The sequence below is a fragment of the Perognathus longimembris genome, chromosome 10 (genome assembly GCF_023159225.1).
Source record: "Perognathus longimembris pacificus isolate PPM17 chromosome 10, ASM2315922v1, whole genome shotgun sequence".
Classification (NCBI taxonomy): domain Eukaryota; kingdom Metazoa; phylum Chordata; class Mammalia; order Rodentia; family Heteromyidae; genus Perognathus; species Perognathus longimembris.
In genome coordinates this window covers 6,438,255-6,457,606 of record NC_063170.1, presented here as the reverse complement: position 1 = coordinate 6,457,606, position 19,352 = coordinate 6,438,255, and positions in this window count along the sequence as shown.

The following is a 19,352-nucleotide window of genomic DNA, read 5'->3' as shown; positions in this document are numbered from 1 at the left end:
GGCTCCGACCACGAAAGCAGATGTTGGGTAAAGCATCCCCGTTAACGTTCCATAACTCGCCCTGCATGAGCGGGCCTGAACTGCTTTCAGAACAATTGTGGAGACATTTGCCAACGTGTATTTACAGTCTGACAGCGGTGTAATTGCTGGGTATGGGCTGACCTCTCCAGCCAAGCAGAAGCAGCTCTGCGAGCTGTATCTATGAACTGCGCAGACCTGCCTGGTTTTTAAGAGGAGCCCACGCCGCTGAGGTCCGCGGTCAAACGGCACTAATGCAGGGTGCTGGGTACAGTGAGAATCTGTGGCAGCAAAGGGCAAGGCTCTAATGAATAAACATCAGCTCTAGATCGAACACGAAGAGGAGTGACGGGGACCTTTTACCTCAGCACATCTCCATTAGTTCTACTGTGGTCACCTAGAAGGTTCTGGTCCCCTGTGCCCACATTCAAGGACGGAGCTCAGGGAAGGTTGGTCAGACAACTAACTCATCACACCTCCTTAGATTCTGGATTCTGCCATCCAGGCAGCTTACCGATGTATTCTTGGTACCCTTGCAGCACTGGTAAAGGAGCAGTTATGTCCCAGGGAAGAATCAGCACGCCGGGTGTCTGGTGGTGTGAATGGGGAGTCCCAGCTTCACAGGAGGTCTGGGTAAGAGGATCTTAGTCTAAGGCCAGTCCCAGGTAAAACTTGTCAGAAAAGTACCTAAAGCCAAACCAGGACTTCTCAGTTCTGAATAGCAGCTCTAGCTTCCCCTATTCCAAGAATTTAAACAAGCTAGCTATCTTCTGCCGGCCTCAGTTTCTCCTTCTGCATTCAGGAGAAACTTTCTTTTTAGCATTGTCAGGAGACCACAGGAGCAGCCTTTCTACTTATAAATAGAGCAAAGTGTGCAGAACAGAGCCTAGGAATTAGCGCCCAATTTCCTGCTCACTATTAAATATAGTATTTTTAGAACTGTACTATTAAATCATAACAAAGCCAGTGAAGCTATTATTCTCTAGTTCAAAGCTTCCTCCTTTTCCTGTACTGGATGTTCTAGAACTTTCTGTGTTCAGGTCAGTGATTTTCTTCCAAGGCGCACACACACACACACACACACACACACACACACACACACACATCGAGATCAAAAGAGATCCTTAATGTTTTGTTTATTATGAAATGAGGCCCAAACAAACTTAGCAAATAGCCATGTCCTACTAACTCCGTGGGCATTAGAAAATATAATTTAGATAGGCTGAAAGAAAAATACTATTTCCAGTCCGGTCTCAACCACGGTCTTTTGCCAAGGGAAGCAGGTGCACCCTGTTGGGCTTATAGGTAAACAGAAGCTTAAAATAAACAGAATGGAATGGAATAACATAAAAGAGAATAGGGATGAACTTACAAAGGGAGAAGAGACTCAGAGATTTGGGGACTCGGGAGTAACAGTCAGGAGCAACAGTCAGGAGCAGATGAGAGACAGCACTGAGCCTGTGGAAGGAGGGAATGAATGCCAGCAACGTGAGGGGGACAATGAAGCCGCCCTATTGCATGCCCAGCTTTTCACTTCCATTGTGATTCCTAGTTTCAGATTGGAAAACTGGAAAGGCCGAGAGGTTAACTATGTAAAAGAAGGCATTTCCAGTCCATGCTCCTCTTACCCACTTACCCTCCAGGAGGAGAGGAAGGAGCAGGGTTTGTTTACATTGCCATTTGCACCTCCACGTGTGGGGTTGGGAAAGGAGAGAAAAGTTAACCAGTGGAGAGAGGACAGAGTTCCTGTTTCGCCCTGATCCCGTCTCCCAGCTGACTCAGCCAGCATCTCACCCAGTGAAGTAAGTAATAGCTAGAATGATCTTAATTAAAATGGAACCTACCAATTAATTAATGACAGCACGGGCGCACTTGCTGATTTAACAGCCCCTTCACGGTGCCAGATTTCCAGTTAAAGAGCAGAGCGGAGACAGAGGGAAGGAAGCCAGCTTCCGCCCCCCCCCCCCCAGACGAGATGATTTCATTGAACACACGCTGTGGGCTCCGGAGGGTCGCGTGAGGCTCGGATGACATCATGGGAGGGCAGAGGCGCCCTGGGTCCCTTACAGGGCCTGTGGTGGTATTTCCCGTCCAGAGTTCCCAATTACCTGGCTGCCCCTCCCTTCCCAACACCACCTGTCTCCTACGCGCAGGAGTGGGGGTGAGGGACGGATTCTGAGGGTGACAGAATCCCTGGTGTTCAAGGCTTGAGGCACTGTTGGGCGGGGTCAGAAACATTAGGGGGTGTGGCCTAGCAGGAGGAAGTTAGGTCATTGGAGTTGTGTTCATGAAGGGGAAGATGGGTCCCTGGCTCCTTCTCTTTCTTTTTGCTGCCAAGAGTTGAATGGTCTTCACTCCCCATCCCGTGTTCCCTCCACCACGTCCCGAGCTGTCACAGGGCCAAAGCCACAGGACCAAGGAACTGTTAAGTTTTTTTAAAGTAGGTAGCCGGTAAAGGAGAACGCCACACGGTATTCAGGCAGGAGAGAAAGTTTATTACCAAACTGCTGGCCTGTGGCCAAGGTGATCCATGGCCAGAGAGAAGGTAGAGAAGAGAGAGAAGGGAGAGAAGAGGGTGACCCCCACCCAGCCCTGCTTTATCTAGGGCAGGGGCAAGGGGTGTGGCCAGGTGGATTAGGATGTGACTTCAGGGAAAGGGAAGGTAACTGCCTCCAGGTCTGCAGGTTACCCAGGTAACTGGGTGGAGACTTAATGAGGTGGGGGCATCTGCATGGAGCCCTCAGGGAGAGGACCTTACATTCCAGCCTTTTAATAGTTATGAAAAAGGACAAAGACTCTCTCTGGCTGCTTCCTGCTGGCCAGGGGCTTCGGCATTAGGGGTAAAAGGCAGAAATGTGGCCCCTCCTGGAGAAGGCGAGTAGCAGGGTCCCTTGGTGGTAGATGCCAGTCCTTGAATGAAGCCTGGAAGAAGTTTCATGAGGCAGGGGCTGGACAAAAAAAAAATATTAAGGCAAAAGGAAGGGTTTAGGGCACAAAATTAAAAATTGGATTACTTGGACAGTTCTTAAACTCAGGCATGGACAGATGGACAAGCTACTATCTCTTGATCCCCCAGCTCTGATTAATTTTGAAAGGGTGAGATAAAGTGACTCCATTTAGGATGTGACATCATTCTCCTCTTACTCCTCTCCATGATCCTTGTTCCCTGAACTGGCTGAGTCCCAGGGGTCTAGGTGCTTGTTGCCGGGATGGCTTGCCCCTGTTGGCATTCACAGGATTTGAACTCAGGGCCTGGGCACTGTCCCTGAGCACTTCTGCTTGAGGCTAGTACTCTAACACTTGAGCTCCACTTCCAGAATTTGGCTGGTAAGAGATAAGTCTCTTCAGCCATGCTTCCAGCTTGGCTCTTCGCTGATTAATTGGGAGATGGAGTTTGAGAGAGATTTTCAGCCCGGGCTGGCTTCAAACTGCAATCCAAGGCATCTTTGCCACAAAATCCCTTTTTTATTTCCAATTAAAACAACAAGGAGACCAAGGGGACTAGAGCTTACGTGTACTTTGTCAAGAATTGACCAAATACTTGCCAGAATTCTGTAATGACAAAACTCAGTAGATGTGATGAGTTTTAGCACAGATATATAGCTAGATGGACATACTAACAAATGACATTTACACAGACATACACACTGCACATAGGTTTTACAGCATGCAAAAATTAATTTCAGCAGTAGACTCTTTTGGAATTCCAATAGTAAATGACATTTTTTTGCCCAATATTTTAGAACCATGTGCTCAGTTAGAAAAACAATTTTGCTAGCAAACAACAATTTTCAGATTATAAAATGGAGAAACCATATTTTGACAAACTCCAGTGGGATGCCATGTTGAGGGGGGGTGGCAGGACACAAACACACTAACAAGAGAACATGTGGCATGGCATAATGGCGCCTGAGCTGATGACTGTTAAACCCAACATCCACCACGTGGTCAATGCTAGAGAAAAGAACGCTTAGATATCTTTGCTGACAAAGCACATTGGTGGTCAAGCCTCAGTTTCGGAGGTCTGTGAAAAGAGGCAGCTTTGTGAGCAAGGCACATTACCAGGATGGTACAACTTGGAGTTTTAAAGGAAGCAAGTAAGCAGGCAGATGAGGGAGAAAAAGGAAGAGAGGAAAAGAGAAAGCGAGAGAGAGCCTGAATATAAGTGACTTCTGACCATTTACCATTACAGTGGCAAAAACTGTATCTGTTTGAGTATTTCGAGCAGGCCTCATTGCACTGTCAAGAGGCGTGCTAGCAGTGTCCCGGCTTGGGTGTGACTGTGATGCAGAACCCAAAAAGCAAGGGAGGCGCCTGGTGAGTGGATGAGCTTACCGGGCAGAAGCGGCAGAAGCGGCGGACGGAGCGGCAGAGAACCGGATCGGCAGAGAACTGGAGCAGCAGCAGTTTCACTCACCAGGGTAGACAAGTGGTGTGGAGGTGGAGGTGGGTGTGGAGGCCAGCAATGGTATTAGTGAAAAGTGCCACGTGGTGTCTCGCAGCAGTTCGGTTCGTGGAAAATGGGCCGTCAGGACTGGGGATACTCCCAGAAAAAGGAGAAAAATAGAGGGGAATTCCGCCTGTCCTGGCTCTTAAGCCCCATCTGAGTCACGGCACCATATATGTTAGGTTTTTTAAAGTAGGTAGCCGGTAAAGGAGAACACCACGCGGTATTCAGGCAGGAGAGAAAGTTTATTACCGAACTGCTGGCCTGTGGCCAAGATGATCCATGGCCGGAGAGAAGGTAGAGAAGAGAGAGAAGGGAGAGAAGAGGGCGACCCCCACCCGGTGGCCAGGTGGATTAGGATGTGACTTCAGGGAAAGGGAAGGTAACTGCCTCCAGGTCTGCAGGTTACCCAGGTAACTGGGTGGAGACTTAATGAGGTGGGGGCATCTGCATGGAGCCCTCAGGGAGAGGACCTTCCAGGAACCACAGGTCGAAACCTTTGAACTCATGGGCAATACTCATGGTTCATCCCTTTACGGTGATTTTCTCCATGTTTTCTCATGACGACACAAAGCTGACTAGCACACGACACAGGCTGGGAGCCCATCCCCTTTCGAATCTAGACACGCTTGACTCACGTCATTCCGGAGCAAAGCTGGATGCTCCCGTCGCCATGTGTTCAAATCTTTAAGGGCTAACCTTTCTTCTACTCATCTCGGTTCCAGTTGCCAGTCTGCACCTTGAGTTCCTCTTTTCATCTCCCACTACCTCAGGGCCAATCCACGTTCAGGACGGAGACTACCCCACCTTGTTTCCTGAAGATGCCTGCCAGTAATTCTCTTGGTGGTTTCAGTTAGAGGCACGGGGATGTTAAGGCAGGATTTTGTCATATGAGGGGAGTAGAATTTAAAAATGGACATGGCTCTTTCTTGTCTTCAAAAGGGTCTGTCCATTTCTGCCAAATTACATTTTGGATTAAGGTTGTATTCCTCAATCCTCTCATTTGTCCCTCTTCTCTGTTTTCCTCGACCACTGAAGAAAGGTTGTACGTGTTCAACCTTTGGCCTCTCACACGGGCCAAGACTCAGTGTTTCCCTCCGATAAGCTTAGCCATGAATTCTCCTAATATGGTGTTTATTTGTGGCACACCGGTGCTAATTACATTTTCTTCCCACTCCGCTGGATATTTTTTAATGAAATGACAAGGGTCAGGGGAGAGCAGTTTTCTCACCAAACCTACGGGCACTAGATGAGCAAACATATTTGTGTCCAACACCACTGGCTGTGTAATTTTACTGACGATGCAAGGGGAGGGCTGAGAAATGGTGCCAGGGGTGAGTGATAGACTAGCTGTAGAGTGATTATCTGCTCTTGAAGAGAGCGTCTGTGACATTTCAGAAGCAGGAAGGAGAAGCCAGGGCTAAGGCAATGAGAGCCAATGGAGGAGACTGGGATTCAAAGGGAGAGGACAGGAGAGGCGGTGTTTCCACCAGTGATGTAGCAAGGGCAAGGAGAAGCAGGGCAAGAGGAGCAACCTTGAAACAAAAGCTCAAGGGCTGAGTCCAAAGTCAGAGGAAGCAACCATTGCCTCTTGTGCTGCCCAGAAATACACTTCAGAGAGCAGATTAAACTTGCGGCCCGGCAGCTTCCTTCCCTGTAAAGTAGCCTTAATTGGCTTCTAAATTTCTCCTGAAATCCCTGATGCTGGACATTCTCCATTCATATTTGAGTATATCCGGGTAGGTAAGCAGGTTTGCTTAGGATTTTATGTAGGGAAAATATCTGGCTGAGCAAAAGAAAAGAATCACTTCCATCTCCACCCCCCCCCCCCCCGCCCGCCCGCCCGCCCCGCTGGAATTGTTGGAAACTAGCAGCAGGCAAAGAGTTTATTATGTGAAAAGACCACTTAGGGAGATTAATTAAAAGTTCTGACATTTAGAGAAGGGATTTGGGGCAGGAATGTTCCAGTCCAGAACTCTAGGTGGAATTCGATAAGTGTCTAAATGCTCGGCCTTATTAAGTTTATAGTTAGGCATAAGGAAGGCCAGTATTCCAAACATAAGAGCTAGTTGGCTTTGTGTATTTTGTTTGAATTGTTGCCGGTTTAATAGGATTAATGGGCTGTTTCCCTGGCAATGCAGTCCTCAGAGGGGCAAAGGCTATATGCAAAACATGGTCATTGGGTAATTTAGAGTAGAATTCATTTCTGTGTACATCTTTATAACCTCCTTGCACATAAAAAGTGCACAATAGGTACTTAATGTATAGAAATTACCATTGTCATTATTAGAAAACTCTCTCTCTCTTTTTTTTTTTTTTTGCTGGGGCTGGGACTTGAACTCAGGGCCTGGGCGCTATCCCTGAACCTCTGTGTGTTCAAGGTTAGTGCTCTACCACTTGAGCCACAGTGCTACTTCTGACTTTTCCTGAGTAGTTTATTAGAGATAAGAGTCTCAGGCTTTTCTTCCCGGGCTGGCTTCAAACCACAATCCTTAGGGGCGTGAGCCATTGGTGCTAGGCTTCAAAAACATTCTTAGACCATGTTTTGTGCTCTATTATAATCGTGTGGGTGGTGGTGGTGGTAACAGGGCTTGAACTCAGGGCCTTGAACGTGGGGCCTTGTGCTCTCCCTTGGCCTCTTCCTCTCCTCAAGGTTGATGTTCTATCATTTGAGCCTCAGTTACATCACACCTTCCAGCTTTTTCATGGAGTTTTCTCCTCAGGCTGGCTTTGAACCGGGATCCCAGACCTCAGCCTCCTAAGTAGCTAGGATGACAGTCGTGAGCCACTAGTGTCCAACAAACATAAAATTAAAATTTTTTTTCAGCTCCCAGAGAAAGGCCCCCTGCATGCCAGACTGCATTCCTCCTCTAGCGATGCCAAATTCTTAACCCAAGGGGACCCAGACATCAAATGCACTTAGCGCCGACAGCTTCCGCTTCTCACAACCACTCGTTTCCAAGTCCTCCCCGCAGAGCCCAGTATTGCCTTGGCAGGCCAGGCGACAGCTTTGGATGCATTTCAGAGGGCATGACAGAAGTGGGTAAACACGCCATCTTGCCCTGAAAATCCTAGACCACCTTAAGCTCAGAGGCCTTGAAGAATGCCAAAAGCAAAATACAGCAAAGAAACACAATAAACACACAACAGAATGGAAATTGATTACCAAAGAATTCTCTCCCTTCCTATCTCTACGAGATGCCATCTGAACAAAATTCATTAACTTTGGCTTCCAGCTGATAAACACATCAGGAGATAAGCTCACTAATGAACTTTTTCATTTGGAACAGGAGACCACCAATGTTTTCAGGGCAGACAACACTGGAAAAACAGATGCTTATACTTAGCTAGTATGGAGAGAATGAAGTTGTAACTCCTGGGCTAAGCTCATCAAGTAAGTTCTCTTGGCTATAACTACTCAGACTTCAGGGATCACTAAAAGCAAACAAATTATTATCTTGATTTACTCACACTTTGCTACTAATTTTTCCCATGTACTATCCCTCCTCTCTTGCTCCGTGGCTGATTTTGGCCAAGCTAATGAGAAATGAACCGTGCTGTGCATTATTTATTTCTCAGATTATCTTCTTATACCCTAAAATTTGATCAATAAAAATTAAATCTTCAAGGAGCCAACTTGGAAAAAAAAAAAAAGCAATACTAAAACAGATCATAAAACTGCTGGCAGGGTTAAAGCCTGGAGAAAAGAGTCTGCCTTCTCTATCTATACACAATTTCCCATGGAAGATAGAAAAGATTATTGTCAGTCTGTTTTTCAGACCCTGGTAACTACAAGAAAAAGGCTTAAATGAGCACTGCGGGGTCACGCCTGCAATCCTAGCTACTCAGGAGGCTGAGACCTGAGAACCACGGTTCGAAGTCAGGCAGGGCAGGAATATCTGTGAGATTTTTTTTTTTTTTGCCAGTTTCCGGCCTTGGACTCAGGGCCTGAGCACTGTCCCTGGCTTCTTTTTCCTCAAGGCTAGCACTCTGCCACTTGAGCCACAGCACTACTTCTGGCCTTTGGTATATATGTGGTGCTGGGGAATCGAACCCAGGGCTTCATGTATACGAGGCAAGCACTCTTGCCACTAGGCCATATTCCCAGCCCCCTGTGAGATTTTTATCTCCAATTACCACCCCAAAGCTGGAAGTGGAGCTGTGGCTCAAAGTGGTAGAGTACTCGCTTTGAGCAAAAAAACTCAAGGACAATACTCAGGTCCTGAGTTCAAGCCCTATGACCAACCGACATAAACAAACAACAACCAAGAATAAGGCTAAACTTGATAGGACAATATTCTAACAATAATAATTTAGGGTCATAATTATTATCTTCATGTTTGAAGGCTTCCTGCTATTCTAAAACAGAGTTGTGCAGATTATAGCTCAAACCAAGGTTATTGAATCAGAGTTCATTAGCAGAGGGCTCGGCCCACTATTTACATACTGGCTGGCTGCTTTTGCTATTAGGGACAGAGTGGGAGTTACCACTGCAATGTAAAGAAAATTTACCATCTGGCCCTTGACATAAAAAAGTTTGATGAACCCTAATCTAAATGCTATTTCTGCATTTTGGTATCTAACCCTTACCAAACCAAGCAGTTGGCTGGTAGTATTCCCATTTTGTAGGTGGTAAGCTGAGAATAAAGTGGCTCCAAGGAACTTACTACAGAAATTTTACTAAGTGATTAATCAAGTCAATTAATTACTGACTGCCCATCCCTCTTCGAGGCCTTGCCAACCTCCATTCCATTCTTTGATTTGTAAATGTGACGGCTTTAGAATTCACCTAGTGGGGAAATGGTGCAATATTTGTCTGTCTGTGTCTGGGATATTGCACTGAGTGTCATTTCCTCCAAGTTCATGGGTATGAATCTTCAGAAGTATTTCTGCATGTCACCTTTGGTGGGACTTCCATCCTCTTTTCTATACAGTTGCATCCAAAGGGTCCTTGGATTCCAGTCTCTCCACATCCCTACCATACTTGGAAAGCCCCCAGACAGCCATGTCACAAGTCACCCAGTTTACGTGATGGAGACTTGGCCCATGTCAGCCCAGTACAATCTCACCCCTGCCCACTGAGACCTGGAAGTTTCGTGCTTGCTGGGTTCTCATCCGCGACTCCTACCAGCCAATTTCCATTTACTTACACGGCCATCTTTGGAGATCAAGGGCTCACAGGATCCCAGCTAATAACATGTGTCCCTCTTCACAGTTCTAGAAAGATCAAAGCTCTTAAATCCCTTTGTAGACCACAGAACTGTCAGTTCTTTCCTGTTTATCCTTCTTGAAAGGACCACGTTGCAAAGGTTGGAATGCTACAAAGCCCTCGGATTTATCCTTTCTTCAAAGAAGGTAAATATGAAAGCCATGATGTTCCTTATGTCAGAAACCAAAAGGCTTTGTTCTGATGGCAACAGCATCGGAGAGCAGGTGTAGAATCCAATCACTTATGGACGCCCCAGTCTCTTCTCAGGTGTGGGAAAGGGTCTCAACACCCAAGTCTGGGAGAGACACTTCTCTCCAATCTCCTTCCCCTTCCCTTCTTTGATGACGTGTCCAGCTCCACAGTCATACCGAGGAGGACAATGACCAGACACAGTGCTCTGATGTGATGGATTCTAGTTTGAACACTGGATTTGTTGCCAAGTGTTAAAAAAACGGAGTGAGGCTTCATGTCCATACATAGACATTTGGGTTACTAGGTACCACCAAAGAAAGAAGGAAGATCTTTATGAAAGGATGATAGAGCAATTTGGAGCAATTTTGTGGGGTGGGAAAAGAAAAACAGAGAGCTAAAGGGCACACATAGACCACTACCTTTGGGGTTACCGGAAGGAAAAAAAAATCCATGCACAAGTGCTGATATTTAAAAAGAAAAAAAAAACAAAACAAAAACAAGCACACAGATAAAGCCAGGTTACAAGGGAGCTGGTTATCCACAGAGGGTGGGTAAGAGGAAGTGGGTGGCAGGAAGGTGGAGGAGAGCAAACTTCCAGGTAATCTCTAGTGATTTCTAGAAGCCTAGTGACGCATCCATGTGAAAGTAGAATTAAACCATCAGAGGAAAGGAGGGAAGAGCGAACTATTCCAATCCAATCTCTTAGTTCCCACGGGGAAACTAAACACTCATGGGTCCTTGCATGTGAAATCAGATTTGTCAGGTGTCCAACGATCCTGCTTTTAGACTTGAGTTATGCCATCTAAGCCATGCTATACCAAGCCTGGTGCCAAGACTCCCCTATTTCCTTCCATTTGGCTGCAATTCTCCAGCTAGCTGCACAGGTACAGTCTCTGAAATCATGACTTGCTATCACTTGCTTTGTGTTTAGAACGCTTAAAACCGTTTCCCTCTGGAAATTCCCTTTATCCCTTCATTCCTCTGCTCTGGTGTCTTTAAGGCCTATGAGAATGAACTCACTTCATGCAAAGAGCATTCTACTGAGGTAATACCTCCTGACTAAATTTACCTTCCAGAAGGTTCCATGTATTAAAAAGCTATACCGCTTACTGGGAGCCAAGCTTCCATGGTGTGTGTGTGCGTGTGTGTGTGTGTGTGTGTGTGTGTGTGCGTGTGTGTGAAGGAACATACTCAAGCCTGTGTGGTTTCCTAACAATTTGTTCTTCCTTTAAACCTTCCTAGAGATTTCTGATTCTGTGAGATGCTATCCAATATCCTTTAAATGGATTTCTTTCATTAACACACGAAATCGGCCAGCTTCAATTAAGAACCTTGTCTGGTTAAAAAGAAAAGAAAGCTAATATACAATAATGTATTGGGTTGAGTGAAAGCATCATGATCTCACAGCTATACGACCGACTTTTTGCAGCAGCTAGAAAAGAGACAAGCAGAATGAGTCTACTTAGATCACAAGATAGTGTAGCCATGTTGTGTTAAAAATAACCTGCCTTGGACTGCACTGGTGGCTCACGCCTGCAATCCTAGCTGTTCAGGAAGGTAAGATCTGAGGATCGTGGTTCAAAGCCAGTCCAGGCAGGACAGTCCATGAGACTTTTATCTCCAATTAACCACCCTTAGCTCACTCTTCTTAATTTTGTGGGATATATATTACATTCCTGATTGTATTCTCCCCCCTTCTCTTCCCTGGCCCCACTCCACTGCTTTCAAGTACCTACTTCCTGGTGGGTTTTTGTTGTTGCTGAACTTTGACTTTGCCTTTCAAAAGAATGACCCTATTTGAGATCTCCCTAGAATCCTCCATATTTCATTAATACATTTGTATACACTTGCATACCATCCAGCATAGTTACTTGTAAGTTCATAAGCTAAATCTAGCTTCCACATATAAAGTAAAACACCATGAAACTATGACAGGAAGCAGTAGGGGAAACATCAGGGCTCCTGGGCACAGTCAGAAACATTCTGAGTCAAGAGTCAGAAGCACCGCAAATCAAAGAAAGACTTGATAAGCAGGATTGCCTCAAATGAAAGAGATTCCTTAACGCAGAGGACACTGCTAAGATCTTACCACCTCAGGCTCCTATCAGCATTGCAGAAGAGCTTACCCCTCAATCTACATGCTGCTGTCCAAGCCAATACAGGGGATGCCTGAGTCGTGGATGGAACAAAGCATCACCACAGTTCACACCTATTCTGGGAATGGATGTAAGGCCAGCACTCAGAAGTCCCTAAACAGCTTCTTGTTACCCCTCCTCCTCAAGGCGATGTGGTAGCACTGAGTCTGTCAGGGGACAATTGGGTCATGGAGGCAGAGCCCTCATTAGTGTGGTTACTTTCTTTGCCAAAGTGGACCATGAAACTTTCTCCTAAACAGATACTTTAGAACATAGAACATGTCTTCACAAATAGAAGAAAGTGGAAACAACCCGCTGTATTCTATCAGACCACTTGAAATAAAAACTAGAAATCAACAACCAAAGAAACTACAGGAAATGTTCCAATATGTGACGATGGATACTGTATTGACTTACCACGGAAATAAGAGAATAAAAAATATTCCTAAAGTCTAAGGAACATGAAATTTCAACTTGGTAGAACCTTTGAGATATAGCAAAAGCAGTACTAAGAGCAAAGTTAATAGCTATGAATACCTAAATAAAAAAATTTAAAAATAACCAGAGAGATCTCAAATAAATAGCCTAATGATGCACTTCAAGCTCAAAGAAAAGCAAAAACAAGGGCTGGGAATATGGCCTAGTGGCAAGAGTGCTTGCCTCACATACATGAAGCCCTGGGTTCGATTCCCCAGCACCACATATATAGAAAACAGCCAGAAGTGGCGCTGTGGCTCAAGTGGCAGAGTGCTAGCCTTGAGCAAAAAGAAGCCAGGGACAGTGCTCAGACCCTGAGTCTAAGCCCCAGAACTGGCCAAAAAAAAAGAAAAGAAAAGAAAAGAAAAGCAAAAACAAACAAACCCCAAATTAGTAAATGGAAAGAAATAATAAAGAACAAGGGAGAACTTCAGAGACTTAAAAAATATACAGAATTAATAAAATAAAATGATTGTTCTTTGAAAAGATAAATAAGATTGATAAGCCCTTAGCTAAACTGACCAAAAGAAGAAAGGAAAAGATCCAAACAAGTCAAATTAGAGATGGAAAACAGAGATACTACAACAAATGCCAGTGAAATCCAAAGGATCATTAGGGAATAAAAACATAAAAAAGAGTTCCTTGAGGGACCAGTTACCTTGCCTTCTGTGGGAGACACAACTGGAAAGTTGCCTAGGAACTAGAAAAATTGCCCTTCCCAGATCTGCTGGTACTTATATCCTGTTACTTTCAACCTCCAAAACTGTAAGAAATACATCATTTTGTTGGAATTTTGTTCCAATGACCCAAATCAAGGCAACGACTTGAATAACTGACTCTGCCTAGAAGATGAAGGTTCATCACAATGCAGTATTCGCAACAATTGGGGAATTCAATGTGTAGCTCCTTCTTTCTACTTTCTTCTTCTCTGTCACCGAGTCCCCCGTTCAAAACGTCCCTCCTCCTCCTCTACACCTCATCTTTCAGCCTGCCTCAGTGCCGCTGTCGGCATGACAGGATTAATTCCTGAAGATAAAGGGACAGTTTTGCTCCGGCTGACCTCCTAGATGCACAGGCAATACTCAAACTCAAAGTCAAGATCTCAAAAACGATCTCTGTTCAGAAAGACTGTGGGCATATTCAATGAAGGAACATCGGTTGATTTTTCTCAATAAAATATGATTGTCTCTGCAAACAAAGCTGTCCAGAAGGATTTAGTAGCCTTCTAGACATCAGCTTCGAATGCATTCCAGCACCTAACATAACACCTGTGCGTGGCAGGCTCGGAACCCATGCAGAGGATGATGAGCATCCCAAGTTGGGACAATTGTCTTGATGTGATGTGGGGGGGTCACACCAGTGGCTCTCCTTTCTGATCACCGTCATTTCTGCAGAGCGAGTCTTTGTGAGCCTGAGGACAGACGTCGAGGCCTCAGCCTCTGGACTAGAAAAATTCTTTCACCATCAAGGAATCCAAATATCTTCTTTGACCAATCAGGATAAGGACATGAGCCAAGGTTACACAGGCAGCCAATCAAAACCACGGCTCTCCTGTCTGCTTCCTGGTATCTTATAGGATCCTGGGCCTAGGGCAGGGTTTTGTAAACTGGTAGCATTTTGGACTGGGTAATGACATAAGATGTTTAGTGGCATCGTTGCCCTCTGTCCCTTAATTTCCTTTAGTGTAAGTCGTGATAACTAGAAAGGTCCCAAAGGGCCTTACTTCTGCCTGAGAATCGGTGACAAATGGCAAAGATGGTGAACCAGAGCCGCGGTGGCTACATTGGCTTTGCAGAATACACCTTGTTTGTCATGTGTGGTGTTTGTCAGGGATTTATAATCCTAGTACATTTCATAGATCGATCTAGGTTTCTGAATTCTCTCGAGCGTTTGGAACACCTGGAAATCCTGAGCTCACTTTTCTTACAAAGCAAAGTTGGATGTGACAGCTTAAATACGAAACCCTAGGGCCCATCCTCAGGAGCTCTCCCTGCTGAAGACGTAGTGCCCAGCCAGGGGTGTTATTTTGGAAGGTAGTGGAAATTTGCAGAGGTGTGGCCTCACTGGAGGAAATAGGTCACTGGGACCATGTCTTTTGAAGGTCACTTTGCGCCTAGCCCCCTCCTGCAATCTCTTTCTCTCTACTTCTGGCCACCATGAAGTGAGAAGCTACACTCAACCAAACCCTTCCACCATGATGCTCTGTCTCATCATAGGCTCAGAGACAATGGAGGCAGCTGACCAAGGGATTACAACTTCTGAAACTGTGACCCAAATTAAACCTTTCCTCCTCTTTAAATGGCTTCCCTCAGCGTGACAAGAAAACTATCTGGAACAAGGGTTCAAAGTTGAATTGATATTATAGTCATCCCTTTGGAAAGCCATTCACATAACCTGGGTATCACAGACCTCACCACTCCCCGCTGTGTTTGTTTCATAGTTCTTCCAATTGAGAGTTCGGTCTTCTCAAAGCTATCTGTGGGTCTATTTTCATACAATAAATCTGTCAGATCTGTGAGGGCAGGACCGTTTTCGTCTGCCTGTTTCTTCTACAACATCTACCTTGGGCAGGCACTCAGAGATACTCACCCTTTCATTATCTATAGCAGTCTAAAGTCAACCCAGCTGGGAAGTAGAAAAGTTAAGATTTGAACAAGACCTACCTGAAACAAAGAACGCATTCTTTCCACTTTGCTTAGTAAGAATGCATGTTATTGGATGGATGGTCTGGTTGGATGGATGGATGATGGAAGGTAGGTTGATGGATGATGGATGGATGGACAGATAATATGTTCGATCACTTACGTCCTATACTATTCTGTGTGAAGAAAACGTGTATATTAAAAGAAATAGGAAGGGATTAGTCCCCACCAAGAACATTCCTCATCTCCCAAGATTTAAACCCATTTAACCTGGAAAGAGAAAGAGGCACAGCGAGAGAGAGAGAGAAAGAGAGAGAGAGAGAGGAGAGAGAGAGAGAGAGGCAAAGTGTGCACTTCTCAAATTGAGCCTTTCCAGTCATATCAAGGTCTTTGAGTTTCACACAGTCATGACTCTATGAAAGCCTTAACAACTGGAGATGGGCCAGTGGAGTAATAAAGGAAACAGAGCTCTCAGGGAAATCATCTCTCCACTCAAACCAGAGACATCAGGGAAATAAGAAAGTGGGTAGCTGGAGGTCTAGTTCATCCTGATTTATAATAGCATGCTCTCAGCCCTGGGGAAGAAAGATGGAAAAAAAACAACCCACAGAGAAAGGGAGAATTCTCCCTTGTCTAGTGGGCACTGGACCTGCCCTGAGGAATACTTTGCTTTGGAACTTGAATTTTACATCACCATCCCACAGCCATTACTCACAGTGATCTACATCGAAATGCTCTGGGGAAAACACAGCTCTGCACAGCGTTTGGACGAAGCGGATGGCATTATTGTGCAATGATTCATACAAGAAATCATATAGTAGCTCACTAGGGAAAATCCTAGACAATATGCAGGGACCCAGGATAAAAGAAATCACCCTGAAAGGATCTTTTCCCGTAGAAGAGGATTCCAAACCATAAACGACTTCATTAAAATTCCTTCCTCCCTCCGCTGTGGTTAGGCCCTTCTTCACACTTGGTCAGCCATGTTTACCAAGTGACACGAAACAATCCATCAAGTGACCTCTCTGTGGCTAAGTGCTGCTCACGAAGAAAAGGATAAGCGTGGGTGAAATGGCACTAATTTTATTTATCCACGAGCTGGTTAATCCACTGCTAAAATGGTTTCCAGCGCTTTAGGACTAACACCCAGGTTTTCCTGATACCTCCCATTATAAAATTGCAGTTGAATTCTATGGGGGGAAATGAAGACGTTGAACAGGATTGAATAACGTCTTAGATGAGTTGTTGGAAGACAACGCTGAGTCCCAGGGCAGAGTTAGACTTGAGCAAGGGAGGGCTGAGAATCACCTTCTCGTTCTTCACATGGTTGATCAGTCATTCAGTTAAAGCCCTGCAGCATTAGTTCAGAAAAGTCCTCCCTGTACTTCCTGATGCTATCTATCACTCTTCGTTGTAGGACTCAAATGTTGTCACTGGGACATTAAATATGGAAATACTACATTCCCCAGCCTCCTTTGTAACGGGAAGCAGATAGGTAATTAGGCTCTGGCCAATAGGAAATTAGTAGATAAAATAGGGCGGCCTCCTGTTGTGCGCTTCCCTCCTTGTCTCTGTCAACCTGCGTGTGACCGCCCTGTCTTGCCCCTGAGCATGAGGCCAGGCTTTGGTGAACTGAAGATCACAGTGAAGATTTTGTAGTTGAATCGAATGCTTTACGGTTATTTTCACAGTGAAGGTTTTCTTGATGCTTACCATAGTTCTCCTTCACAGCATTGATCAAGCTGGACAAAATTATGTGATTTTTTTTTTCTGTAGGTGCCTGTACTGGATCTTGAACTCGGGGCTTGGTGTTCTCCCCTAGCTTTCATATTCAAGGCTGGCATTCTACCACTTGAGCCACACCTCTGCTTCTGGAGATAGGAGTCTCTTGGACTTATCTTGGCTTTGAACTGTAGTTCTCAGCTCTTAGCCTCCCGAGTAACTACAATTACAGGCATGAGCCACTGGCATACAGCTTACTTTATGATTTCTAAAAAAAAATATCTCTAACAGAATCTGTGCATGCTTCCACCCTTCCGGAGCTCAGCATGCCCATGCACAAACAATGCCTATGCCAGACTCTCTTCCAGGACAGCTTTGCCTAGCTGCCAGGCCCCAAACAGTCCAAGTGCAAGACTGGCCAGAAGCGGTGAATGATCATCAGATCTCACCCACAGACAGCTCAGAGTTGATGGATCCTCCATCTTCCTTGATTCTTGATTAGGGGGAGATAGTGGGGCGGGGGGGGGGGGGTTGCCTCTGAAGATTGTGCTTCCATGTTTCCTTGAGTTCCTAGGATTTAACCCAAATGACCCAGTAATGGCCTGTGGGCAGACTAGTTGCATTGATCTATCTCCCCTTCCTGACTCAGTTCACAAAGTCTTACTTGTATTTCCTGAAATCACCTCACAAGTGGGATAATCAGTGGCACGCAAAGGTCTGAATGAAGAAAGGTTTGCTTGTGGCAACCCAACCTAAACTGATATACATCGACATGGCCAGACCATGAACTCCATTGGAAACGAGAACACGTGTAATACTTCATCTCTAGCACTTTACATGAGTACAAGGTCAGCATTCAAAAGGAGATGAAGAAATAAATATCCCTGCTACTGGAGTTTCTGCTTAGGAGTGGTCCTGAAAGATGGAGATAGAAAATGGCTTTTCTCACCAGTTTTCTGCAGAGCGGTACAGTGCTTCTGACAGTCGTATACCAATATTTTTTTAAACAGTATCCAAATGAATTGTAAGAAATCATGGCCTTCTTTAATGCTAGCCCCTGATGTTTACCAGGGTCTTTTATTGGCCAGAATCTCCTACTGCTTTCTAGTATTCACCTTGTAAATTTGTCACTTTTCTTCTTAGCCTACTCTGTAGCATTTTTATGTCCAAATGATAGAGAAACCTATAAAACCACAGATATTATAGTGTAAAATTTAAGAATTCACATTTCAGAGTCAAAGGCCTCCCTCTTCAAATGCCAACTCTGCTACCAACTAAGCAGGAGCAACACCAAAGTTTATACTGAAGTTTCTCCTCTGTCGCATAGAGTTACTAGTTCTTGTAGCACAGGATTCTTTTCACGATTAAATCGTGGGATGTATGTGTGATAAATAATTCTAACAATATTGAAGTAATCGAATAGAATAAAGACTATTAAAGAATGTAATTGAACACATTGCTTATTGGACAAGTAATCTCCCTGCCCCCGCCCCCCCCACACACGGGGAAATAACAGGCATTTCTAATTACTTCATTTTTTTCTAAGACAATTTTGTCTTCCACTGTTACTCAAAAACCTCACCTCTATCATGCAATACTCCCCTCGGGTGTCCAATATCTTGAGGAGTGCTCTCTCGTTCTTTTTCTTTTTTCTCTCTCTCCTCCTTAATATGTCTCTCACTGTCTCTCTCTCCCTCCCTCCCTCCTTCCCTTCTTCTCTCCTTCCTACTCTTCCTCCCTCTCCCTCTCCCTCTCCCTCTCTCTCTCCTTTCCCCTCTCATGAACAACTGCAAAAGGCCTTTCTTGAAGTCATTGGTAAGGTCATAGAGCTGAGCTGTAATACTAGGCTTCACCAGCAGTGGCCGCTGTTTGACATCACCCTACAGTGCCTAAGGAATCCATTTTATAAATTAAAAATTGATCTATTGTGTTTAATTTTAGATATGCCTCCGGTACAGCTCTTGCTACATGCCACCAGGAAGGATCAAACTTTGGAATACTAAATGAAAGTGTTATACAGGATTCAGAGGTGGATATTCTTCTCCAAGCAGCAAAGAGAACGGTGTGTTCCTTCTGGCTTGTTGACAATGGGCTGTCTGCCAGTTAAAATCTGGGGCTTGTGTGCAGCCAGAAGATTCCCTCAGAAGTAATAATCATGTAGCCTTTATTATACCACGTAAGATACTTTCTCTTAAATGTGGTTTTTGCTGATTGCAAGGTAGATTTACTTTCCTAATGCCAAAGAAAAAACACTCAGAACGAAAGCAAGGGATCTTGGTGGAATAGAAATACGAGAAGGTCAGGAAAAGAGCATGGAACACCTTGAAATTCCCTACAGTAGTGTCAGTCAGAGGCAGAATTGTCCTATAAACAAACGTGACTGTTGAACGTCAACCCGAAGTCAGTTTATATCTCAGCACAGGTGAGAGAACCCATGTGTTGTTTTCAGCACAATGTCTCACTTGCTTAAGACTTGATTTCCTCTTTGGTAAGGGGTGGACAGTCATTCT